The sequence below is a fragment of the Geotrypetes seraphini genome, chromosome 1, assembly GCF_902459505.1.
Source record: "Geotrypetes seraphini chromosome 1, aGeoSer1.1, whole genome shotgun sequence".
In the NCBI taxonomy this organism is placed as follows: domain Eukaryota; kingdom Metazoa; phylum Chordata; class Amphibia; order Gymnophiona; family Dermophiidae; genus Geotrypetes; species Geotrypetes seraphini.
The window spans coordinates 527278063-527304698 of record NC_047084.1 but is presented as its reverse complement, the minus strand read 5'-3'; the positions used below and the strand labels follow the sequence as shown (position 1 = coordinate 527304698).

Sequence of the window (26636 nt, the reverse complement as noted above, 5' to 3'; positions counted from 1 at the left end):
CCAGCACACCTCCCCCCTAAAGCAGCCCCCTTTCCCTCCCCCTATCTCTCCATGGCCCATTTCCCTCTCCCTCTGGCCCCCTGAATTAATCCCCCTGCTTACCTGGCCTGATCCTCTTCAAAGCAGGCCGCGATCGTGGTGGCCGGCCCCAGCGAACTTTGCAGGCCGCTCCCCAACCCGGAAGCACACTCCTCCCGACGCGATTCCATGCGTCAGAGGGAACGTGCCACCGAGGCCGTAAAGCGGCCCGCGAGGCCCACCAAAGCCAGCTACGATCGCAGGCTGGCCCGAAGAGGAGGATCAGCGGCAGCGACAGCAGCGGTGAGTGAGGGTGGGAGGTATGATTTCCAGCTTGGTGAGGTGAGGGCGGGAGGTCTGCTGAGTTTCCTTCGGGTTGGTGAGGGCGGGAGGAGGGGCGTGGCCAGGGTGATCATTGGCCAGGTTCTAAAATGGAACACAGCCATAGATCACACATCACGGCCGAAGTAATCACGCTTTTTTAAAAGCGCATGCGCCACTAACCTTTTATTATTATAGTTCATTTATAGAGTTCATGTTCTCTTCTTCTTTTTCTTTTTTTATGTACCAATCTCCTCTCATCACCTTCTCTCTGATGTCAATACTGTATTGTATATGATATTTTTTCTTCCTATCTCCTTCCTGCTGATCCACGCAATGTCTTAGATGATTTCAACCTACACATCTCCTGCCTGCATAACATCTCCTGCCTGCATAACAAAGGCGCACTAGTGGTTTAACGCACATAATAGTGCACGCTAAACCGCCGGCCGCACTAGCCGCTACCGCCTCCTCGAGCAGGCGGTGGTTTATCGGCCAGCGTGGGGGTTAGCGCGTGATTAAAAGTCGCGCACGCTAAACCCGCTAGCGCGGCTTTGTAAAAGGAGCCCTTAAGCTCAGGACTTTCTTTTCTAGTTGATTCTGGAGATATAACAGCATCCGACTATTCCAACCCACATTGCAAGACACATTTTTGTCCTTCTCATTACTTTCAAAGCTTCAGTCTCCTGTTTCAAACCTTTGTACAATCCCTCTTCCCGGGACAGATTATTCACTCATCTGCTTCTCCTGGACTCTTGATTCTACTTCTAATAGGCGACGTGATACTTCCATCTCTTATTGTGCCCCTTTCCCTACAGATTTTAAACTCTTTTCTTAGCTGTACAAGTCATATCTTGAAAATGCTATCTTGTAGTCTGCTCTGAATGACCTGGCTCTTCTCTGTTCAGTTCCTTTATGCTCAAATCAACTCCAACCTTGGTTTCATCATGGCTTGAAAAAAATGAAATCACATTGGAGCAAATATTGCTCTCTTTCTCACTAGTTGAAATTTAAAAGAAATATCTGTTGTTTATACAGTATGAAGAATATTTCACAAGCTGTTTACTTGACGAGTATTTCACAAGCAGAGAATGAATACTTTTCACAGTCATCCTAAAAGATCATAATCCTCCAAGGTTACATTAGTCTCCTCCCTCAACTTGCAAATAGAGTCGGGTGAGGTTTTTAACCTTCAGGCCTCCTTGTCATGTCTTTAGTGAAACAGCTGGATCTTTGATTTCTCCTGATTTTATTTCTAGCTCTTGTAGCACCTCTCCTTTCACTCTTCCCTTTCCAAGGTGGTGTCTCTCATGTAAACCTCTATTGCCCTCTTAAATTCATTACCATCTTTTTTTTTTTATATATTTTGTCACCAAAATTACAACTCTACTATCACAACATATTCAAAACACCTCCATCATACTGCTCTTTGAAATATGAGATACAAGAGTATCTCCCCTCTTCTATCAGAGGAATATTGGCTTCCTATTTTGTTTTGCTTTCCATTTAAAATCCTCACTGTTCCCCATCATGCAGGAAAGTATAATGTACTAGCTAGTTAATGCTTCCACACCCAATTTCTGCCCATGACCTGCCCTTCTTAAATATATATATTTCAATAATCAATGCAAGGGTTAGGGTACACAAATAGGCAAAATGTTATAAAACACTTTAAACATGTTTCTACAATTTCCTGTTTGCATGCTATTACAAGCATTTTCGAAATACTAACCCCCTCTTCTACAAAACTGCGCTTGCAGTTTCTAGCAAGGGGAGTCGCGCTGAATGGCCCGTGCTGCTCCCGGCGCTCATAGAGTTCCTATGAGCATCAGTCAGGAGCAGCGCAGCTCTCTGCGCTAGAAACTGCTAGCGCAGTTTTGTAGAAGAGGGGGCAAGACATCCCAAAAAATGGCATAAATCAGCTCTTGGACATCCTAATCGCCAGGACATCCAAGTGTCAATATTCTAAACTGTCTTTCTGGACGTCATGTGAGATATCCTAGCCCCTGTGCATCCAAAAGTAAAGGGGAACATGTTGGAGGCAAGTTCTTGGTGGGCACTGGGTGCACTTAAACTTGAATGTCTTGCGGTAATAACAACCTTTCCCAAGACGCCTGGATGGAATTTAGACATTCTGAGTCAGACCTGTTTTAAATCCATCTAAATGCCAAAAAGGTACTTAAATTAGCCAGGTGGAGGGAGAAAGTTATGATCCCTCCACCACACCCCACAACTCATACCAAGAATCCATTCATCCATCCATCTTATCAAATATGCTAATTGTTAACTTGCACTAATGAGGTTAGCACATGCTAAATCGGTTAGTGCCCCTTGATGAATTTCCCCGTTAATTTGTAAACCAGTTGGATGTTTTAACTGATTTTGTGGTATATCAAATAAGATGATGATGATAATAATTTAGTTTGGTTTCATCATGTGTATATTGACCTTTTAGAAAGTGCCAGTTTCATGACTTTTCTTCTATTATGTCAAATGGTCATATTTTTAAGAGGCTTATTATTCAATTACAAAACAGATTTTTTTTCTTTTAAATTTCATACATCCTTATAGCAGCAAACTGAGCTGTGACTAGTTATTGGAATACCCCCGAATCCATCAGTACAAATAACATTTGCAGATATTTGGTAAATTTTTATTTCTATGGAAGTGTTGAATTAAAAATATTACATAGCTTCATTATTCCCGTTTTATCAAGCTGTGCTGCCAAGCAGCACAAGCTAAATGCCGAGCCACCCATTCTATTCTTATTGGCGGCTCAGCAGCGCAGCTTGATAAAAGGAGGGAGGGGCATATTCTGATTTGTTGGCATTTTATCATTTGTGAAAGAAAATCCAAGTACGATATACAGATCAAATGATTTGGCCTTCTTCAATGTATATTTAACTGGCATATAATTATAATAGAAGATAAGAGAAATGGGATCAGATGAATGAGGAAAATTCTTTAAGGACAGACTATGTATATTCTTTAATAAAGTTTCATTGAGTTCTATATTTGAACAGTATTTCAGGCAAAGATGTATACAGGTACAAAGGATCAGTTAGTTATAAGACTGTATAAACTGTCGATTTCCAGTACTCCTTAAAAAAATGAAAATAAAATAGTTTTGCTTTGATAGGGATTTGGGGACACCATCAAGAATTAATATAATGGCAAAGAATGAGTTAAAAAATACAAGTCTGGTAGTCCAATGTTAATTTGAATAGTCTATTAGCAATGCATTCCATACCAAGGACAGTTCGCTGTGTGCCCTGGCAAAAAAAAAGATATGAATTTAAGCTTCTCTTTAAATTTTCCTCTTCTTTTAATCTTCTATGGTGAAGGAGCATAGATATGCAAAGTGAAGCAACATGATTGGTTGGTGCTGCTCAGCCAGTCTTTAATAAGCTGCAGCTCAATCCTTGACCTTTAAATTGTCTTCTTTACTGCTCCACCACAGTTGAAATCAAATGTCCACCACTGCAGTTTTACCAACCCTGTCAGTGTCTCTTTCAGTACTATCTGCGTGAATTTGAACACGTTGCCTTAAAGGCATCAAGTTCAACTATTTCCAAAGCTATTCGGATTCTTATTAGGTGACAACAATTTCTAAAGATAAATCCAAGATAGAATTAGCAGGCCTGTTTAACCTTCAAGATTTCGATATACAAGCCCTTTTTATATAACTCTAAATACTTCCATACTAAGACCATCAGCTTCATTGTATTGATGTCCGCCAATAGATATATAATAATAATAATAATAACTTTATTCTTGTATACCGCATTACCGTGGAAGTTCTATGCGGTTAACAGAAGAAGAGACTGTACAATTACAGCGAAGATACAATTTTGTTAATGTTACATTAACATTTTACAACAGTCAAAACTGAAGACTAATATAAAGAGTTCTTGCTCATATCGCTATACCGCTCTCAGAGACCTGTAAGGTTAAACACAGCTGTGTTCTAAAACCACTTTGACAGGTGATAAGTATCATTCATTGAGCCGGTAAGTATATATCATGTATTTTTGTGCAAATTACTGCAACCAGCTATACAGCTCCTATAAAGTGCAACGTGTAATAAATATTTAAAACGTATATGAAAAATATATATCAAAAAATTTTAAACATTGCACTTATCTCATATAAGCTGGTTCGTAGTTAACGAATGGCTAAACGCCCTACGGGACCCGTTTCACCATGTATATAGGCTTCTTCAGGGGTCATATCATTGAAAACTACAAAAACAGAAAAACAATATACTGAACTTTAGTGCGACAGTGCTAGAACTTATAATAAATGAAGAAGTAGACATACTCACAGTGCGGCGTAAATTACGTCTGCACAAGAAAAAATGGCGCTGGCAATTTTTGAACGCCGCGCATGCGCCCTTTATCCTCTTAATCGCGCATGCGCCTTGCTGAATGAATGTTAACCAAAACCACTTATTTAAAGAAATATACTGTTTTGTGAAAAAGAAACAAACAATTGAAAAACACTTAAATTTAGAAACAAGTTTAGAAAAATATTTAGAAAAAATCTTTTTAGAAAAATGAACTAGAAAAATGAACTAGAAAAAAGAATACCAGTCTATGTTAGAATTCAACCCCCGTGGTTTTATCGTATTTAACTTAAAAATCCATCGTGACTCTCTCTGATGTAATCTCCGTTGTCTGTCACCCCCTCTAATATTACAAACTTCCCTGTCTATCCCGAAACATTTTAAATCCGAAAAAACATGTTTCAACTGAATACAGTGTTCTGCTAGAGGGGCATTTCTTCGGAGACATTTAATGTTGGATTTGTGTTCTCCCATCCTAACTTTCAATGACCTAGTGGACATGCCAACATAAAATTTGTTGCAAGGGCACACTATCACATAGATGACATAATCAGTAGAGCATGTTAAAAAATGTTTAATTTTATACGTTTTACCATCCTGTGGATTAGTGAACTCAGATTGCGAAATAGTGAGTTCACAGATATTGCAATGTCCACAAGCAACAAAACCAACCCGCGACGAACTCGGGGTTTCGGCAATGCCACATCTAGTTGGAGAAAGAATGTCTCTTAAATTCCTATTTCTAGAAAAGGCTATCCTCAACTGTACATCTTCAAAAAGAGAACTGGTATTCATAATTTTCCAGTTCTCTTTCAAAATGTGCGCGATGGAATTCCCATCGTTTGAATAACGCAATGTACAGGTCATGATCGTCTCATCTGAGGACAAATCTTTTGGTTTCTTCAGAAATAGCCACTCTCTGTGATAGTTTTTAGTACGTTTAAGCGCTTTCTTCAAGGTAGCTTTCGGATAACCCCTTGCTTCTAATTTAACTGTCAATTCCTGAGCTCTTTTTTTAAAAGTTGTTTCAGAAGAACAATTCCTCTTTAACCTCAGAAACTGCGAAAAGGGGAGATTATTTCTCAAACTAATAGGATGACAGCTCCGGTAATCTAAAAATGTGTTACGATCTGTTGGTTTTGTGAAAACATCATACACGAAATGATCTTCCTTTTGGGAAATAAACAAATCTAGAAAAGCAATTTCAGACCGAGACCAAGTCATAGTGAAATGCAAATTCACATCCCGGCTATTAAGCCAAAGCAAAAACTCATCAAGATTTTCCTCATCTCCCTTCCACAATACCAAAATATCGTCTATATACCTATGCCAACTGTATAGCACTTTTTTAAAAGGGGAATGTTTAATCCAATGGGCCTCAAAATCTGCCATATATAAATTGGCAATGGAGGGGGCAAAAACCGCCCCCATGGCCACCCCTTTTCGTTGTCTGTAATATTTTTGGTTATAAACAAAAAAGTTCTCAGTCATGGTAATTGTGGCAAGATCTATTAAAAAACTTGTAGGGATGAAATGAGGTCGTGGTCTCCTATCAAGCATTTCTGTGATGATGTTCAGAGCTGCTTCCTGAGGAATAGACGTGTATAACGCAGTAACATCAAAGGAGACCAGAATGAAAGAAAACTGCTCACTCGGAACAGCATCTAATGTTAACATTACATCTCTCGAGTCTTGAAGATAAGATTCTATTTTAGGAATTTCATATTTCAAAAATTCATCAATAAATGTTGATAAAGGTTCTAACAGCGAACCTTTAGACGACATAATAGGTCTCCCCGGCGGATCTTCCAAACTTTTATGTATTTTAGGAAGGATATAAAATGTTGACGTCATGGGAAACTTCCTATTCAAATATTTGTGATCACGTGATGTTAAAAAACCCTCTTCGAAACCCTGATTAGTTAAATTCAATATTTGAGTTTGCAAACGAGAAGAAGGATTCCCCACTAGTTCTTCATACACCGATGTATCATTCAATTGTCTCATAATTTCTGCATGGTATTTAACTTGATCTAAGATGACAAGGGCACCCCCTTTATCAGCTTTCTTAATCACGATAGTGTCATCCGTTTTTAAAGTAGAAATGGCATTTCGTTCCACTTTCGTTAAGTTATTATATACCCAACTCTGAGACTCTTGCCATACGGCCACATCCTTAAGGACACACTGCTTGAATGCATGGACCATCGGGTCCAAGGGGATAGACGGGGACCAAGAAGATTTCGGAGTGATAACAGTCCTATCTTGCATGTAATCTTTATTGGAAAAATAAACTTTCAACTGTAATTTTCTTATCAGTCTTTCCAAATCAATGTTAAATTGAAACAAATCAAAAGAAGTAGATGGTACAAACGAGAGTCCATATGTTAAAACCTTCACTTCGATCTCAGATAAAGGTCTCGTGGATAGGTTGATCACCACTGGTTCCTTGTGGACTGCGATCTTGTGTTGGGTCTGGATTGTGGGCCCCCTCTTCTTCCTCTTAACCGAGTTCTTCTGTTGGATTGGCCTCTCCGTAAAAAAGTCGTGGAACCACCACTGCTGGTCGAGGTGGATGAAGAAGAAGCATCAGATTGAACCGTTTCATCTGCCCTTAAATTCTGCGAGTTTGATGCATCCATCCAAGAATAGAACCTATTCTGCACATAATCTTGTTCATCTCTTTTGAACTTTTTTAATTTATTTCTTTTCAAGTTTTCTCTCAATTTTTCCATGTTTTCATTAAGATTCTTCAAGCTAGAGGAGAATTCATCTTCTGTTGATCTCGATTTCAGCTCAATTAAATCAAGATCTACTTTCTTTTTCAACTCATTGATATGATGATTGCTGTTCTCAATAATTAGAAGCATTAGATCTAACGAACATTTATTAAGAATTTTATTCCATGTCTCAACGAAACTTGAATCATCTTTGAATATCTGTGGGGCTTTTGATACTCGTAAGCCTCTCGGAATTCTTTCTTTTTTGCAATATTCAATAAGCATGTCACTGTTAATCTCCATGCCTATTAACGATTTGAAAGTTTTAGAAATATCAAACCACGCTGAAGAACTGGTATTCAACGTGTGAGAAGAATCAAACTGAGTGGGAACATCTAAAAGTTTCCCTGCTCGTTCTGTACTAAAACTGAAAGCTGTCTTCCACCCTTCAGATGCCATAATTATCAGTGAAACACTCAATGGCTAAAGTAGGCAAAGTCTTCTTAATCAAAAACAAGTACAACAGTCAAAACTGAAGACTAATATAAAGAGTTCTTGCTCATATCGCTATACCGCTCTCAGAGACCTGTAAGGTTAAACACAGCTGTGTTCTAAAACCACTTTGACAGGTGATAGGTATCATTCATTGAGCCGGTAAGTATATATCATGTATTTTTGTGCAAATTACTGCAACCAGCTATACAGCTCCTATAAAGTGCAACGTGTAATAAATATTTAAAACGTATATGAAAAATATATATCAAAAAATTTTAAACATTGCACTTATCTCATATAAGCTGGTTCGTAGTTAACGAATGGCTAAACGCCCTACAGGACCCGTTTCACCATGTATATAGGCTTCTTCAGGGGTCATATCATTGAAAACTACAAAAACAGAAAAACAATATACTGAACTTTAGTGCGACAGTGCTAGAACTTATAATAAATGAAGAAGTAGACATACTCACAGTGCGGCGTAAATTACGTCTGCACAAGAAAAAATGGCGCTGGCAATTTTTGAACGCCGCGCATGCGCCCTTTATCCTCTTAATCGCGCATGCGCCTTGCTGAATGAATGTTAACCAAAACCACTTATTTAAAGAAATATACAATGCAATAGACAATGCAATTTTTCAATCAAGTTACATTTACATTTTAGACGGTACATTGACAGAGAAGTTAATTTTTTCAGGTAGGTAATATACTCGGAGTAGTTATGTTTGCTATCATACAGCAGTTTTACAAATAGAAGTGTAACCTAAGGCAGTAAAGGGTCTGGGGGAGAGTCGAGGTCAGAGGTGGAGGAGGGAGGGGATCGGAACATTCAGAGGAATTTGTCAAAAAGGTAGGTTTTGGTTAGTTATTATTATTAGATACTACCACTATACATCTAAAGTAGTCCTGGTTGTACCCGCCCTTCTGGGAGCTGCAATTGGAAGCATGCTCGGGTCCTCTTGTCTCTGTATATATGATTAGAGATCTATAGGGTAAACATAGAAACATAGAAATAGACGGCAGATAAGGGCCACGGCCCATCTAGTCTGCCCACCCTAATGACCCACCCCTACCTTTGCCTAGTGAATAGAGCCCACGTGTCGATCCCATTTGGCCTTAAAATCAGGCATGCTGCTGGCCTCAATCACCTGCAGTGGAAGACTATTCCAGCAATCAACCACCCTTTCAGTGAAAAAGAATTTCCTGGTGTCACCTCGTAGTTTCCCGCCTCTGATTTTCCACGGATGCCCTCTTGTTGCCGTGGGTCCCTTGAAAAAGAAGATATCTTCTTCCGCTTTGATGCGGCCCGTGAGATACTTGAACGTCTCGATCATGTCCCCCCTCTCTCTGCGCTCCTCAAGCGAGTATAGCTGCAGTTTGTCTAACCTTTCTTCGTACGGGAGATCTTTGAGTCCCGAGACCATCTGGGTGGCCATTCTCTGAACCGACTCCAATCTCAGCACATCTTTGCGATAATGTGGTCTCCAGAATTGCACACAGTATTCCAGGTGGGGCCTCACCATGGATCTATACAATGGCATAATGACTTCCGGCTTACGGCTGACGAAACCCCTGCGTATGCAACCTAGGATCTGTCTTGCCTTGGATGAGGCCTGCTCTACCTGACTGGCAGCCTTCATGTCCTCACTGACGATCACCCCCAAGTCCCGTTCTGCTACCGTTCTTGTTAGGATCTCACCATTAAGAGTATAAGTCTTGTATGGATTATGGTTGCCTAGGTGCATGACTTTGCATTTTTTGGCATTGAAGCTGAGTTGCCAGGTCCTAGACCAGCGCTCCAGTAGGAGTAGGTCGTGCATCATGTTGTCGGGCATTGAATCTTCGTCCGTTGTGCATTTTCCCACTACATTACTTAGTTTGGCGTCATCGGCGAATAATGCTATTTTACCTCGAAGCCCTTCTGCCAAGTCTCTTATAAAGATGTTGAATAGGGTCGGTCCCAAGGGTAGTATCTATATCTATTGGTGGAAATCAGTGCAATGAAGCTGATAGACTTAGGGGCCTTTTTATTAAAGTTTAGCATACGCTATCAGACATTAGCATATGCTAAATGCAGTATGTCCTATGGGCCAAATGGTACTTAGCACACAGTAATATCTGTTAGTGAGTGATAAGTTTTAGGAAAAGGGCCCCTTAATGTGGAAGCATTTAGAGTTATGGTAACAGGTCTGGATTCATGTTCAATCTTGAAAATTAAACCAGCCTGCTAATCCTATCTTGGCTCTATCTTTAGCATAAGAATATGTGTGAAAGTGACATATGTTTATGTGTAAATGTTTTTTGATGATAAGTGAAAATATACAGTATAAAATATGGTCATCCATACAATCATATCATAAAATGATTAGTATATAACTGTATTGGTTTTATTTTGAATTTTAGCTCTATTTCTTATCTTTTCTCATTTAAATTTGAAAATACTGTATATGCAGTATCTTTTTATATATTTTTTTAATTTAAATATTTATAACCCGCAAATCCACAATTCTAAGCAGGTAACAAAATCATTGCAAAGGTAACAAAACCTATAAGCACAAAAATATACAGTCTCAAAAACAAACCCTGTCCCCATAATATGACACAGACAATCATTAACAAAACAAATTGCCTTAACGCTAACAACTCAACAAAAAACCTGAACTCAAGCAGCTAGCAACTTACCTTACTTGACAAAGTAAGGCAGTTTTTAATCCCTTCCTGAACTGCATTAAAGTGTACACCTGCCTTAATCCAAGGAAAGGGTATTCCAGCACACTGGCCCCTGAACTGAAAACATTGTTTTGTGACTGACTGATAACTTCACAATATTCAAGGCTGGTACTGACAACAACTTCCTGTCAACAGATCGCAAGACACGTTCTGGCTGATGAAATTGCTGCATGGTGCATAAGAACATAAGAATTTCCACTGCTGGGTCAGACCAGAGGTCCATCGTGCCCAGCAGTCCGCTCACGCGGTGGCCCTTAGGCCAATGACCAGTGCCCTAACTGAGACTAGCCTTACCTGCGTACGTTCCGGTTCAGCAGGAACTTGTCTAACTTTGTCTTGAATCCCTGGAGGGTGTTTTCCCCTATAATAGCCTCCAGAAGAGCGTTCCAGTTTTCTACCACTCTCTGGGTGAAGAAGAACTTCCTTACGTTTGTACGGAATCTATCCCCTTTTAACTTTAGAGAGTGCCCTCTCGTTCTCTCTACCTTGCGTCTGACATCTGTTCAGTTTTAGGTTAGGGGAGTTCAGTAGTATAGATCAATCTAATGCTTCAGTTTGCATACATTTGCTGCTGCTTCCTTACCTGTAAATTTATGTTGCCCATTTTCACCAGTGACATAGTAGAATGGGAAGGAGGAGCCCCTCACACTTGAACACTCTCAAAAATGGGTTCACCATGCTGGAGGAAAACAACACTCTGAGAAGAGGTGAAGCTGGGAGTTTGGGAATCGTATTCTCCCTCCTCCAATCAAACAATGTGGATCTATATCATCTCTTTCCCTGATTCCAGGCTTGGAGGATGATCCTGACCAATAGTGGTACAGTGAGAGAGTGCATGTACCTGTTCCTCACAGCTTTCCTTTCTTCTTTCTAGTACATGTCTGGTTTAGAAGCAGAGGAGCATGGGAAAAGAAAGATGGAGAAGGCAAGCAGTGAACATGTAATGGAGGGGAGAGTTACAAAAGAGGTGGAAAGAATAAAAGAAAACTGTGAACGATCATGAAGATACTGGTGGAGGCTGAGTGAATGGTACAAAAAAAGAGCCTAATTAGAAAGAGCTCAGGCTCTTAATGGTCTTTCTTTGACAACATTCACATTTTATTAACTCTGTCAGTCACCCATAAGGATACCTTGTAGAATGCTGTGGATAATTTCTTATTATGTTAGAATACCAGACCACTAGTTATATCTGTTTATTTTCCTGTCTGTGTGAGGAAATAACACCACAGCTATAAAGAATATTGTAGGCTTAAAATGTTAAAGCAACACTTGAGGGGACAAAAAACAGATTCGACCAATATCCAACTAGAAAAGCAATAACAGAGAAATAAAACAGACAGTTCTCGGGCTCTTGGAACATGTGTACAGGGCATCTTTTTCACTCTGTGGCTATAAAAGCACCTGGAAGGGAAATGTCAGCCCCAAAGTTTACAACCTGTATGCGACACTGGGTAATGATGGAGTCATTGAATTGCTCTCGGAAAAAGACTATTTTTACCCTGGCCACAGTAACCTCTTCATTTCGCAGTACAATGGCTTCAGAACACAAAGTTATCCTGTCTTTATAAAGGGAGTTCCCACTTTCAGAGGAAAGAAAATTATAGGCTTCTGATCCCAGAAAGACGATTTATTGTTGTTTACGTCTGACTGGCATGTAAACCCATCAGCTAGTTGAAACGGAACGAGAAAAAGAACAACCAGATAAATAAATGTTCCTGTTTTGTTTAATACAGATGCTGTAGAGTTCATCCAGAGGTGAAATATTTCAGAAAGTCAGATGGGTTTTTGCAACAAATGTTAGAAAGAAAACAATTAAATCCCAGTCAAACTGCACTAAAGACCATTCTGCTATCCCAGAATGAATTGCTCAACAGGACTTTCTTACCATTTTTGTTTTATCTAGCAGTGATAGAATGATATTTCTTCTCAAGGATGGTGGTAGAATGATATTTCTTCTCAAGGATGGTGGATGACTGGATTGACTTCTCAGAGAAGGAGGTGGAGACTAAAAACAGTAATGAAATTCAATATATCCCGAGACAAAACATAGATAATCCCTAGAGGCAAAAAAATAGAAGCCAATCACTGGAATAACCTGCCCAGAGTGATCGTTATAACTCAGCTACAAATCAAAACAGCTTGAGAGTACTGGGGAGGGGTAACCTGCAAGGAGCTATTGTTTCAGCCCTAAAGGCAATGGTATTAAGGGAAGGGTGGGCTCCATTTTGCAAATCACTGCCGGGGAGACTAAATGGGCTATTTTGTCTTCAATTTTCATTTATCATGTTATTATAATTTACAAGCAATGGGCAAAAGACTGAGTGGGAAGGGGTGGGGGGGGAGGGGAGACAGAGACATAAAGCTATGATAAGATTTTAAAAGAAAACCAGAATAGCGGAAACTGAATACCAAGACAAGTAATGACAAAAAAAACACCATGTGGCTGCACTAGAAAACAGGATGGCTTATACAGGAGATAAAAAATCTTAAAGACTGCCTGATCTTATTCTGGACCCTTCAACAAGTATACATATGTCCTCTCGGTGTTTAAATTGATACATTTGTCCACCCTACAAGGAACTATACTTACCATTTACATCACACCTCAGACTGCAACACTAGGGGCTTCCTTTACAAAGGTGCGTTAGGGCCTAAACGCGCGAAATAGTGCGCGCTAAATTGCTGCGTGCGCTAGACCTTAATACCAGCATTGAGCTGGTGTTATTCTAGAAGTGTACCGCGCAGTTTAGCGCGCGGTAATTTTGTGCGTGCACAAAAACGCTAGCACACCTTAGTAAAAGGAGCCCTAGCTGTGTCATTTACATTATCCTGTGCCTGTGTAAACTGATTTATGTTGACAAAGAGGATGATTAAAACATGCATCGTTGAACATCAAAGTAGCATCACAAGACAAGTCCTCTCCGCACCACTGGTGCAACATTGGTTAGACCTAAAACATGAAACTCAAGAATTTAAATTCTTCATCTTTAAAAGAATCAGACCAAACCCAAGAGGTGGAGATGTTGATACTACATTGCTACAAGTCAAACAACAGATTATATATGATCTGCAAACTCTCCGTCCCTTAGGCCTCAATGCAGCTATAGTGTTTTTCTTTATCACCAGAATGCAAGTGTTATCAATCTCCCCCTGTATCCTCTAATGAAACAGTGACCATCACTACTGTGTGCCATGCTCAAATATCATCATATATTGTACCAATATTTTGCAGTTATGAATCTTATTTACAATCTAGGTCTCTGATTTTTAATCAGTACCAATAGCATCTGCTATAAATGATAGGTTTCCATGGGATATATATATATGTCAATTTTCTTATGTTATCGTCTTCCACTCTTGTTTTTGCCTTCCACACTTTACCTTTTTTTCAAACTCAGACATCCTTATTATGCTTGACTAAGATAACCTCTTTATGACACACGATTTTTTGCCATCTCACTTCAACTTCTGTTTCCCAATAATCGATCACTCATGTCACCATGCCTTAAAACTGAGTTCTGCTTCACTAGGTGAGATCAATATCTTCAAACTGCTTATTGGCCTCATTTGTTTTCATTTTTATTTTCATTTCAGTCTTCAGAACAATTTACTTATACCATACCTTCAAGTTAAGTTCTGTTGCGTCAGGCGTAATCTATATTATCGTGCCATTCACTGGTCTCAATTGATCTTATTTTTTTCATTTTCGTAAGACATCCTTCATGCGCAGGCTCAGATTCATTGTCTTTTACGCGGCTCCAGTTCCTTCTAACATTGATTTTTTAAAAAAAATAATCTTTATTGATTTTACAATCTTCAATAGTGCAATACATAAATATATCATATATAATAAGTCAATATAAGCACATTTAACTTTCAAATATACATAACCAACCAATTTCTCCCCTACCCCTACCCACTCACCTAATGATAATTTAATAAAACACAGAAACATAGATATCCCCAATAACCTTACCCTATTAGCCATATCCTTCCATCCTCCCACCCATCCCAAGTGTAAGTATTTAAAAAACAAATTATGACAGAAATAACCCCCCTCCCACCCTTCCCTGGATTTTTTAATACATTGACACACTTTTACTGCTCACTCATTTTTTATTTGAACATTCACATTCTTTACAGTTCAAATTTTTTGTGTAGTTGAGGTACAGCTCTTAAGAATTAAAAAGGAAATGCACCTTTTTGGAGCACCATAATATGTGGCTTCCAAGCTCCTTTTAAAACGAAAGGGAAAATGCATGCACGTCTCTTTTTGGTGTGCAAGTTTATGAAGACACCAACATGGTAAAAAGACAGATACTACTCTCATCCATTTTCAAACTTAATTACTTTGTTATGTTTTCATAACATGTTTTCATAACATAAGATTCACTCATGCACTTCTGTATCTGTTACATTTTCGTTTTGGTATCGTTAAAGCTATTTGACTGTCACCGAGGTTTTTCAACCAGCGTGTTCTAGGTACATTTTATATTGCAGAATTTCTGTAATCCTTTTTATCCAATACTGTGTCAGATTATCAAATGTGTCTTCATGCTTCCCTGATACCTATAAAGATCACTTTCTTATGTTTTTCTCTGTTTTGGCTCAGGCTCAGTCCTTTTGGCAAACCACGCTTTATAGTATTAAAAAGCAGCTCCGGTATTTAAATACAGAGATGCAATTATTATGCATAGCACCAAAGGGTGTCTTGCCTATGATACCTGGCCATCAATGAACTTACATGGGTTCTTTCAGTTCAAGCACACAGCATCCCAAGTTGTAGCAAACTCTAAGGCACGGATACTGTTTTCTAGTGCAGTCACATGGTGTTTTCTGTCACTATTTGTCTAGATATTCAATTTCCGCTCCAATATAATCCCATTATAACGGACTTCAAGGGACCTGGAAAAACAGTCCGTTATATCCAGAGTCCGTTATATCCAGAGTTGCATTATTTTTAAAGCTTTATTTAGGGCAACTTGAAACAATGTATAAATCAATGAACAACAGTCACTGCACAAGCGTATCAGCATCATCAATAACAAAACTCGGCAAAATATTGGTATGGCACGAAATGATTGCAAACCAGAACACTGTACTGGAAAGAAAAATACTCTGTCATTTTTTTTCTAGGCTGCATTTTGATACTATATCACTGGCATGCCACGTGCCTTGTAGGCGGAGCCTGCATGTCCGTTACAGCCAAATAAAACTACAGCTAAAAGCGGCTCTGGGGACCAAAATAGTTGACCGGTATATCTGAAAGTCCGTTATATGCGAGTCCGCTATATCCGATGATTTTCTGTATGTTTATAATGGCGCTCGGCCGGGACCAGTGGACCTTGTCCGCTATATGCAAGGTTCCATTATAAGTGAGTCTGGTATAACGGGATTATATTGTATTCTAGTTTTCTTTTAAAAGCCTGTCGTAGCTCTCTTCAACATGAATCTCATGGATTCTCTTCTTTTTAAAAAAAATGTGCCAAACCTAGCCATTTAGGCTTATCTTTTAATAACATGTTGCTTTATTTATATAAGCTCTTTATCCTATCACGCTTGTTTAGATTCTTGATATGTAGTATACACTTCTATATGTATATTTATCCTCGTTTTGATTTTATTTATTTGAATCGATGCATTTTATCCTTGTTTTTACTTATGACGTTTAAACAATATATTATTTTATATAGAGTATGTACATTTATATGTTAATATCTTATTTTATTTTTGCTTTTAACTGCTTGGATGTATATGTTTCCTTTATTTCTCTGTTTTAGTCACTGGTTTGTCCCCTGAAGAAGGCATTCAATAATGTCGAAACTGGGATCCTGGTTGGGAATTTAATCTTTAGTTTTGTGACTTTGATATTGAGACTTTCATTAATAAACAGTCCCGTTGGTTGAATTTTTGGATCTCACTTGCCCTTTTGGTTTGTTTGTCATATATTGAGGCAAGAACTCTTCCTTTCTTTTGGTTTCTTATACCAGCTTCATCAGTTCTTTTTAGAAACTTAGAGGTACAGAATCAAAAAGAAAATATGTCCAAAAACCCGCCTAAATCGGCACTTGGATGATCATCCAAGTGCCAATAATCGAACACGGTTTTAGATGTATCTAAAACCAGCTTAGGCCTTTTCACTGCCTCTGTGCGCCCAGAGAGAAAAGGGGCGTTTTTTGAGGAGTGAATAAGGCGGGATGTGGGCGGGATGTGGACGGGATGTGGGCCAACTTAAGACTTAGTCGTCCAGCAGTCATAATCGAAAAGTTTAACAGATTGCCTGGACGGAACATATATGTTTTGACTTAGACCAAGCCAAAACAGGTATAAGTTCCAGATCGGGCCACTGAGCTGATTGCGGCTGCCACGATCAGTTCAGCAGCCCAAGCAACCTGTTCCCTTCCCCCCTCCCATGCAACGATCATGGCAGGAGAGATGCCCAATCTCTCCTGCCGACACCCGCCGTGACTCCCCTGAATGATCACGGCAGGAGAGATGCCCAGTCCCTCCTGCCTGGCATCCATCGTGACCCTCAATGGTTCTCTAGCAGGAGAGATATCCAATCTCTCTTGCTGGATCCCCCCCACAAAAAAAAAAAAAAAATTTGCCAGCACCCCCACCCCTGGAACTTGGGCGATTTTTTTGTCAAGAACAGAGCTTAAAGGTAGACGTAGTGGCGGTCTGGGCGATTACCGGTAAACACTTGAATGTACAGTTAGGCCATTCTCGGAACCCTCCCTCCCCCTCCCCCATATTTTGGATGTTTTTTTCAAAAATGGACATTTCCCTGCTGCCTTCTTTGAGTGCTTATAGCCTTAGGCTGAAAATGGACTTAGACTTTTTATTTTATTATGCCCCTCTTAAGTCCCTCAATTCCAATTCTTTGTTGGAAATCTGGCTTAATTTTGCACTGTAATGTTTAGTTTGTTGCAAAACTTAATAACAACTCTATCTTCTTTAGCAAACACCATTTTCATAGTTAGTATAAGCAATGTCATCACACTGGTGTGACTTTTGAGTCATAGACAAAGTAAGCACTGAGTTATGGCAGTCAATTATGCAAACTGTTGCTTGACATTATTTTGATCCAGATTAATAGCATAATTGAAGCAAATGTGGATAAACAACAAAGTCAAATGAAAAAATGTAGGGGTTTTAAGTTTTTTCTATTCACCATATATTGTGAGCTGGGAAGTAACATTTGATTCATGCATAACTAGTGCTCACTGAGCCCAAGCAGTGATATTCAGTGGCATTATACAGATAATTACTTGGGGTATTTGCACTCAACATTTCTCTTTCCTTTTGTTTTACGTTTCATTTTCTTTTGTTTGTTTTCTTTCTTTAAAATTAAACAAAAAAAAAAGAAAGAAAATGAAGGAAAAATGTAAGGTCCAGTGCCATATTTAGATTTGGTAAGGCCCTAACCTATATAAAACCTGGGGCTCCTTTTACTAAGCTGCGATAGCGGTTTTAGCGCATGCTTATCGCGTGCAGAATTGCCCCACGCGCTAGACGCTAAGGCCAGTATTGAGCTGGCGTTAGTTCTAGCCACGTAGCATGGTTTTAATGCGCGCTAAAAACACTATCGCAGCTTAGTAAAAGGAGCCCTTGGTGGACCCTTTTTAATAAATTATACCAAATCACATACCCTAGAAACAATACACAAATTGAATTTTTAAAATATATATCATGCTGACAAAATTACTAATTTGGATCACTTTTACAGTATTAATATAACTCCCCTTTTACAAACCAAGCAAAAAAGCCCTGAAGCCCTTTAAATCCCTATGGGTTTCAGGGCAGTTACCACAGCAGCCTGAGATAAATGGCTTCGTAAAAGAGGCCCATAAATAATAATTAACTTGTTTGCAAAATCAGAAAACTGATAAACCTGAAAACAGAAAATTTATGCTTAAAATAATACCTAAATTCACTAAGTATGAAGCCATTTTAAAAGTATAGAAGAAAGTAATTCAACTTCTTGAACATAAGAACATAAGAAGTTGCCTCCACTGGGTCAGACCAGAGGTCCATCATGCCCAGCGGTCCGCTCCCGCGGCGGCCCATCAGGTCCACGTCCTGTGACGTGGTTTCTGACTACTCCTGTAACCTACCTCCCCCTCTATCTGTACTCCTCAATCCCTTTTTCTTTTAGGAACCTATCTAGACCCTCCTTGAACCCCTGTAGCGTCCTCTGGCTTATCACAGCCTCCGGGAGCGCATTCCATGTGTCTACCACCCTCTGAGTGAAAAAGAACTTCCTAGCATTTGTTCTAAACCTGTCCTTTTTCAATTTCTCCGAGTGCCCCCTTGTACTTGTGGTTCCCCAAAGCCTGAAGAATTTGTCCCTGTCTACCCTCTCTATGCCCTTCATGATTTTGAAGGTTTCTATCATGTCTCCTCTAAGCCTCCGCTTTTCCAGGGAAAACAGCCCCAGCATTTCCAATCTGTCAGCGTATGAGAAGTTTTCCATACCTTTTATCAGTTTTGTCGCTCTTCTCTGGACTCCCTCAAGTACCGCCATGTCTTTTTTGAGGTACGGTGACCAGTACTGGACACAGTACTCCAGATGCGGGCGCACCATTGCCTGATACAGCGCCAAAATGACTTCCTTCGTCCTGGTCGTGATACCCTTTTTGATGATACCCAACATTCTGTTCGCTTTCTTTGAGGCTGTCGCACACTGTGCTGATGCTTTCAATGTTGCGTCCACCATCACCCCCAGGTCTCTTTCAAGGTTGCTCACCCCCAGCAATGATTCCCCCATTTTATAGTTGAACATTGGGTTCTTTTTCCCTACATGCATGACTTTGCATTTCTCAGTGTTAAAACTCATTTGCCATTTTCTCATCCAGTCTTCCAGTCTCGTTAAGTCCCTTTGCAGGTCTTCACAATCTTCCTTGGTTCTAACCCTGCTGTAGAGTTTGGTGTCGTCCGCAAATTTAATAACCTCACAGTTCGCCCCTGTCTCCAAGTCGTTAATAAATATATTGAACAGGAGCGGTCCCAGAACCGATCCCTGTGGGACTCCACTCGTGACCCTTTGCCATTCTGAGTAATGGCCCTTTACTCCAACCCTTTGTTTCCTGCTTGACAGCCAGTGTTTGATCCATCAGTGGATATCCCCTTGCATCCCGTGGTTCCACAGTTTCTTTAGCAGCCGTTCATGGGGTACCTTGTCGAAGACTTTTTGGAAGTCCAGGTAAATGATGTCTATGGATTCCCCTTTATCCATCTGGCTGTTTATTTCCTCAAAGAAGTACAGCAAGTTCGTGAGGCATGACCTCCCCTTGCAGAAGCCGTGCTGGCTTACCTTCAGCTGCCCATTGCTTTCTATGTGATCGCAGATGGTGTCCTTAATCAGTGCTTCCATCATCTTTCCCGGAACCGAGGTCAAACTCACCGGCCTGTAGTTTCCCGGGTCACCCCTTGATCCCTTCTTGAAGATGGGCGTGACATTTGCTATTTTCCAGTCCTCTGGAATCTCCCCTGTTTTTAAGGAAAGGTTACATATAAAGCAAAATGTTTCTGCTATTTCGTTTCTCAGCTCCTTTAGTACCCTTGGGTGGATGCCGTCCGGACCTGGTGATTTGTCGCTCTTTAGTCTGTCTATCTGACGGAGGACATCCTCCCGGCTTACCTCCAGTTTGACCAGCTTCCCATCCCGGTCTCCATGTAAGATCTCCTCGGGTTCTGGAATATTGGATGTGTCCTCTTTTGTGAAGACTGACGAGAAGAACTTGTTTAACCTGTCAGCTATCTCTGTTTCCTCCTTTACCACTCCCTTTTTGGCTCCATCATCCAAGGGTCCCACTTCCTCCCTGGCCGGTTGTCTCCCCTTCACATACTTGAAGAATGGTTTGAAGTTTCCTGCTTTCCCTGCCAGTTTCTCCTCATATTCTCTTTTTGCTTTCCTTATCACTCGGTGCTTTCCTTATCACTCTTTTTGCTTTCCTTATCACATTCCTTTTGGTGCCTTTTGTGTTCATCCTGGTTGTCCTTGGTTTGATCCTTTTTCCATTTTCTGAACGATGCTTTCTTATCACTTATTGCCTTTCTCACTGCATTTGTTATCCACACCGGGTTTTTTGTTCGTTTCTTTTTGCACCCTTTCCTAAACCTGGGGACGTACAGGTTCTGTGCTTAAGTTTGATAAAAAGCCACATAAAATTTTCTGAGTCCCTCCAAAATTTCTGAACTTTTATGAGGCCCTGCAGATTGTGAGACCGTAATCTGTAGCTTATTTAATTTATACCGTGGGTAAATCTGGCACTTCTGGCACTTGTGAGGTCATAGTTCCCTTTCTCCCAACGGCACTAACACTCACCACTCTCCTTCCCTAAGACTCACCTTGGACTTCTTTTATTCCCCATTTGCAGGTCTTATGGGAAAGAACCCCTGTTATCCTGTCTTAATGCCACTTTTATTATTAAATGGTGCTGGCTGGCCCAGGGCCAATGTCATTTTCCTCTACAGCTGAATCTGCTTGCAAGAAGGCGGCAATCATTTTTTAATGTGTCTGTTTTTTTATTGTTTTTACATCTATGTGTTTTTAAATTAATGGGCCACTTGGTGGTATATCAAGTGCAAATAAAAGATAAGAAAGTAGCTTCGGCCTGGCTGGTGCCATTTTGACAAATAACAGGGAATGACAGGGGAATGTTCCTGCCTACAGAAGACCTGCAATTTGGTCAAGAGGGGAGTCTAAAGGGCCCACAGAGGCTCATAAGGAGAGATGGAGGAAAACCCAAATACCGGGATTTTCAAAATATGGCAGGCAACAACAAATTATATTCTTTTGTTTTCATTTTGAAAAAAATAAAACTACATAGGAAAATTTGGCATTTCCTATTCATTCAAATGACAGAACATCCAGCACATCTTTAGAAATAATATATGTTCACAGAATCAAAGTAAAACTCACAGTTTCAGTTCATTCTACCTTGGTAACCTAAATATTTTTAATTCGTTTATTTGAGATGGTTGCCCTCTGCTGGACATTGTAATGAATTTTAGTGTTTCTATTTTTTTGCAGGTTGTGGAAGTTTGTTTTGGACCCACAATACAGGAATTATCTGAAAGTGGTGGTGTGTCTGAATAAAAGTCTGGAGAATTCATGCACACCACCACCTCTGGATAATTCAAGTACTGTTGGTCAAGAATAACCCATATCATAACCTGAAAAACATTCCATTTTCTCTTGTGCATACTGTATACATTGCCTAGAATTCTATTTTTCTAAAATGTAAAACCACAAAGAAAGAGCAGAATGGATATCTATAGTTCAATTAAAATAACTGCCTTTTTTAGGCAGTAATTTTCAAAAGCCATTCACTCAGGCAAGAGGCATGGTTTTCTATTTTCAAAAGGATGCACATTGATTTGAAGAGAAAAAAAGTGCCTGCAGAAAAATCAAATATCTATGTTGTTCTCTCAGGGTTTCTGCTGCTGGCATTGTGCTTGTTGGCTTCCGAGTCTTGCTGCGTCTTTGTCAGGTAGAAACCGACATTTCAGCCATCATGCTGTGGCTTTCTTCGGGGTATGCTCGGAAGTCTGTAGTGTGACTTTGTAAATAGTGGGTTCACTGACCTGATTGGGAGCAGGGCAGTCCACCAATTTGAATTTTGTCGGGAAAGTCAGTTGGTAAGAAATTTGAGTTTGTTGTGAAAGTCCATAGAATGGAAAAAGTCTCTGGTAGGTTTTAAAATGTTCTCCCCATGCAGCTGGGTTAGATGTTCTCTCAGGGTTTCCACAGCTGGCATTGTGCTTTTTGCAGGTTTCCGGATCTCGCTGTGTCTTTGTCAAGTAGAAACCGATGTTTCAGCCACCATGCTGTGGCTTTTTTCAAGGTATGCACTGAAGTCTGTAGTGTGACTTTGTAAACAGTTGGTTCACTGAGACTTTTTCCATTCTATGGACTTTCACAACAAACTCAAATTGCTGACCAACTGATTTTCCCACCAAAATTCAAATTGTTGGACTGTCCTGTTCCCAATCAGGTCAGTGAACCCACTATTTACAAAGTCATACTGCAGACTTCAGAGCATACCCTGAAGAGAGCCACAGCATGGATCACCACCACCGTATCTTCCTCTTCCATGCTGTCGATGATCCTGTTGATGCGGCTCACTATATCTTATACCTTGGTTCCCGGTAGGCAGGTCACCAGCCGATCCTGTCTTCCTCCCGCTATGTGGTTGTCGTCTTGTCTGATGATGGAGTCCCCCACGACGATCACTGTCCTCTCGATCTTCTCTTGCCTCTCTAGCCGCATGTCCGTGTGCCTGGTGTATGACCATCTCTCCAGCTGTAGGTCCATGTCCTCTGTGCACTTCCATCTTTCCTCATCCTGGCATTGGCTTGCACCGGACTCGTCTTCGAGTGGGTTCCCTCCGCTGTTTCCAGATCTCGCTGTGTCACCCATTTCTTCCTTGTGGTTGTCCTCCAGGTGGTCCTCACTCCCTGGAGGTCTATCTTGGCAGTTCCACTGTCGTTGGTGATTTTCTACGGCCTCCCTGTATGCCTCCTTGATGAGGCTTAATACAAATTAAAGAAAAATAAAGGAAGGGGTTTTTAGAGGTGGGGGACCTGTCCCTAATTCTGTTCTAGAATGTTGTCTGAGTAAGACCTGGGCTTCAGTGTTTCTCTCTTATAGTTTTAAGTTTTTAGTTTTATTTAGTTGGTTTCTACTTTATTTTGTTCCTTTCATCTACCTTATTCATAGTTTTACAGGGTTCTGTACTTTTTTATTTTAATTTTCACTCGGGCGAGTCAGAAAACATCTTGGATTGGAGGAGTATGACAGTTATAGAATCACAGCATAACTGTCTACTAACCTAAAGGCCTGAAACGGTTCATTTTCAGCAGAGGCCCTTCCTACCTGCGTGTAGTGACTGGAGATCGCTGCGGGGCGATCGTTGTTGGAGGCGGGACCAGTGGAGGCATGGTTGATCGCTGCTGGTGGTTGTCTAGGATAGGGCGACGTCTGCTCTCTCATTGGGGAGGGGCTGATGGTGTCTCTGGATCCGTGGAGTGGGACCGTGCCGTGGACTCCTCCTCCTGGTTGTCCGATGGAGGCAGAGTGCTGTATTCTTCGAGGGCTGCCCATGAGCATCCGCCGCCCAGCACTGGATTGTTCTATCTCTGTGACTCTTCTGCCTGGAAGTGATGAGTCGGGGGCTGCAGCAGCTGGAAAGCCCGAGCTGATATCTGTCCCGTCTGGACTTTTGCCGTTGGGATTATTTAAAATATGCTGAGGCAACAGAGCTGCTTCAGGAAATTGGACTTGTGCCAGACATTTGATTTTGTTTTTCAATTTTTTCTTCCAGTTTATGAATTATTTTAAATTTTATTCCATTGTTTTTACCCCTATTGTTTTTATTTTATTAACTGAATTGTATTGTTTAACAGTTCCTCCCTTCTATTCCTTTTTACATATTACTTTAATTTATTTAGATATCATTTACATAGATGGTGCTTCTATCTATGAAATATTCTACAAACTTCTCTCCTCTCCACTCCTTCCTGCCCTCCATAGTCCTCCCTACCCTCTTCCTCTGTAATGTCGGTCGACCCGGTCGACATTGTATATCTGAATTTTCAGAAGGCATTTGACAAGGTTCCGCATGAACGACTATTTCGGAAAATTGCGAGCCATGAAATCGAGGGTGAAATACTCATGTGGATTAAAAACTGGCTGAATCAGAGAAAACAGAGAGTGGGGGTAAATGGACAATACTTGGACTGGAAGAGCGTCACCAGTGGGGTACCGCAGGGCTTGGTGCTTGGACCCGTGCTCTTCAACATCTTTATAAATGATCTAGACATTGAAACGACGAGTGAGGTGATTAAATTTGCGGACGATACAAAGTTATTCAGAGTTATTCAGACCATAATTGGTCGCCGTACATGAAGAAGGACATGATGCTACTTGAAAGGGTCCAGAGAAGGGCGACTAAGATGGTTAAGGGGCTGGAGGAGTTGCTGTATAGTGAAAGATTAGAGAAACTAGGCCTTATCTCCCTCGAACAGAGGAGATTGAGAGGGGACATGATCGAAACATTCAAAGTACTGAAGGGAATAGACTTAGTAGATAAGGACAGGTTGTTCACCCTCTCCAAGGTAGGGAGAACGAGAGGGCACTCTCTAAAATTGAAAGGGGATAGATTCCGTACGAATGTAAGAAAGTTCTTCTTTACTCAGAGAGTGGTAGAAAACTGGAACACTCTTCCAGTGTCTGTCATAGGGGAAAACACCCTCCAGGGATTCAAAGACAAAGTTAGACAAATTCCTGCTGAACCAGAACGTACGCAGGTAGGGCTAGTCTCAGTTAGGGTGCTGGTCTTTGACCAAGGGCCACTGCGTGAGTGGACTGCTGGGCACGAAGGACCACTGGTCTGATCCAACAGTGGCAATTCTTATGTTCTTATGTTGCCAAGGGCTTGTATAGGTATGTGCGATGCATAAGTGGAAGAAATAAATAAATAAAATAAATAAACTCACAAAATTCACATTTTTCCCATAGGCTGTACCAGCCCTACTCACTGTGTTTTGCTTGTGCTGGGAGCCACTATTCATTGAACCTCTAGTCAGAGGTATGAGAAGACTTCTGCCTAGAAACATCCAAATGGCTTGTTTCTTCAGACTGCTGTCCAGACCCCTCGTGGGAGTGGACCCTCAGACACCCACTGATGCCCTTGCAACGTCATGACGGGAGGAACGCAGCCAGCCCTGATGCAGGATCAAAACCACCATGGGATCCAAACAGCCTGCGCTCACTGTGGATGAGACCTAGGGCGAGCTTGTTCCTAAGGGAACAGTTCCTGAGCCTCCAAACTGTTGAAGCAGGCTGGCCACACAGGAATCCAGCAAAGCAGGTGCCTGTGGGCTATAGACCTAGCAGACAGAATAGACAAGCTCCTACAACTTTGCATGTAGAGAGAAAAACTAAGGTCAGCACAGCCTAGACTGAGAGGAGGCGGAGAAGAATATGTAAATGAGGTTCTCTATACATTTTGCATCAGGCTTGACCCATTGATCAAGACTGATGTTCCTATTGCAATAGAACAGTAATTGCTGTGATTTCAACACAGCATTAGTTTGCATGCTCGTTATTCTGAGCATGCCGCAAAAATTTTTCAGCCCTAGGTTTGCAGTAGAGTTTCACTCTACTGCGGACCTTGGAGCATTGATTCCCGGGAATGGTATTGCTGTCATAACTTCCTAGCATCAGGCCCAATGCAACGAAGAGTTAAGTGACTTTGCCGAGGCCACAAGGAGCTGCTGTGAAACTGGAATCTCAGCTTTTTGGTCCCCAGTTATAGAACTGTCCCCTAAATGCCAGGCTCAAATAACAGCCTTACCTATGAAACTGCAGTGTTACAAATATTATAATATTAATTAAACTACTGTTGGAAAAACAGATTATAAATTCTTGCACTAAAACCCCAAGTTAGCAGAATATTTCATCTTAGTCTCACATTAAGTACAGACAGCTACAAATTTGAAACATATAGAGAAAAACTGAACTGGAAACCCAGTGATCCTGACTGCAGTGCAAAGGTGAAGTAATGCAATTCTAAGGGATACTCAGTTCCCAGAGCTTGAAAAAAGAACAGAATTCCTACAAAAGAATAAGCAGGACGTACTCAGCATAATATTGGAGGAAAAAGAGAAACATCATCTATGGTAGAAAATTACAGTACTGTATATAGAATATTCTGACCACAAGCACCAGAATCTTGGAATTATTGTGTTACTATATTTATAAACATTTTAACCACTGTCTGTATTACCTTCGCAACATATGCACAACTTGCTATGGGATCTGAGAGAAATGCATCAGAAATTGCTGCTCACATGAGACAAGACATCAGCAGCCTCAAAATCCACTAGCAGTAGAAGTCTTTCAGCTTCCTGTCTTCCCTTTGGCTCGCTTAGCTAGAGTCCCTGCCTTTGATTGGCTGGCTGTGTGTTCACATATCCTGTCTTTGATTGGCTTCCTT

General features: G+C 40.6%; 1 long non-coding RNA gene across 2 annotated transcripts; it reads right to left on the bottom strand.

Annotated features, from left to right (window-relative positions):
- Positions 1-3508: 3508 nt before the first annotated feature.
- Positions 3509-26560, bottom strand: LOC117367055. Of its 2 annotated transcripts, XR_004540694.1 has the most exons (4): positions 26427-26560; positions 14252-14397; positions 12515-12686; positions 3509-3611 (listed from the first exon to the last, which is right to left on the bottom strand). It is a non-coding gene; the product is annotated as an uncharacterized LOC117367055 (long non-coding RNA). The 2 variants fall into 2 exon arrangements; XR_004540693.1 differs by lacking the exon at positions 3509-3611 and having other exon boundaries at positions 12349-12686.
- Between the last annotated feature and the right edge of the window lie 76 nt (positions 26561-26636).